A 977-nucleotide genomic window follows, 5' to 3' on the forward strand; every position below is an offset into this window, starting at 1 on the left:
GCTACAGATGTAGTAACTTTGTATATCATCTTTTGCAAGCATTGGCATAGGCAAGGTAAGCACACTATTATTAATAATATTACTAGTCTTACAGTAATCAAATGCTGCACAAGTGAAACTAGCCATGGTCTTAAACTTAGTGACTTTAACCATCTTTCTAAGCTGAGACGGTCTTCTTTCTGTAATTGTGTGGTTAATTAATGTAACTCACTTATCTGCTTGTAAATTAGGACAGAGTGGTCAGAAAGATTCATACAGCACATACCTTAGAACTCTTCACAGCCGTGGCTGTGAGCTAGTAGTAGAAAATCAATGGCTACTTAATTTTGTAATATTGTATGTCTACCACTAGTAACATTTACACTTAACTCATTAAGCGTTTGCAAAGTTATGTTTAACTTATCCCTCTCCCAGCAAGCAAGTTTATGCAAAATAGCGTAAGCCCTGGCTGCTGAAGTACCAGGAAAAAACATAGATGCTAGCCAAATTGACTGCTTTCACTCCATCTAAATGGGCGGACAGCTGATTGAAAAATCGAGCATTTGCAAAGTTATGTTTAACTTATCCCTCTCCCAGCAAGCAAGTTTATGCAGAATAGCGTGAGCCCTGGCTGCTGAAGCACAAGTTAAAAATATAGATGCTAGCCAAATTCACTGCCTTTACTCGATCTAAATGGGTGGACAGCTGATTGAAAATGTCCACTAATGCTCTTGTCTCAAGACAGTCAAAAAACAATTTTTCACTCTACTTCTGTGTTTGGTGTTATACCCAAAAATTTATGTAACTCTCCTTTTTAGTTTTGCCTTTGGAGAGGGTTCCCCGACACCCACCACAAGTCACTAGCAACCACCTAGGGCAGCTGTTACATTCGCCCCAGGGTCTCGCTATTTCTCCTGCTACGGAGAGTGGTGGATCTGGCAAGTCCTCAGCTCCCTCACTCAGCCACGTCTGCAGCCTGTCCCAAGGCTTCTCGGGGC

The sequence above is a fragment of the Corvus brachyrhynchos genome, unplaced genomic scaffold (genome assembly GCF_000691975.1).
Source record: "Corvus brachyrhynchos isolate BGI_N302 unplaced genomic scaffold, ASM69197v1 scaffold211, whole genome shotgun sequence".
Lineage (NCBI taxonomy): Eukaryota > Metazoa > Chordata > Aves > Passeriformes > Corvidae > Corvus > Corvus brachyrhynchos.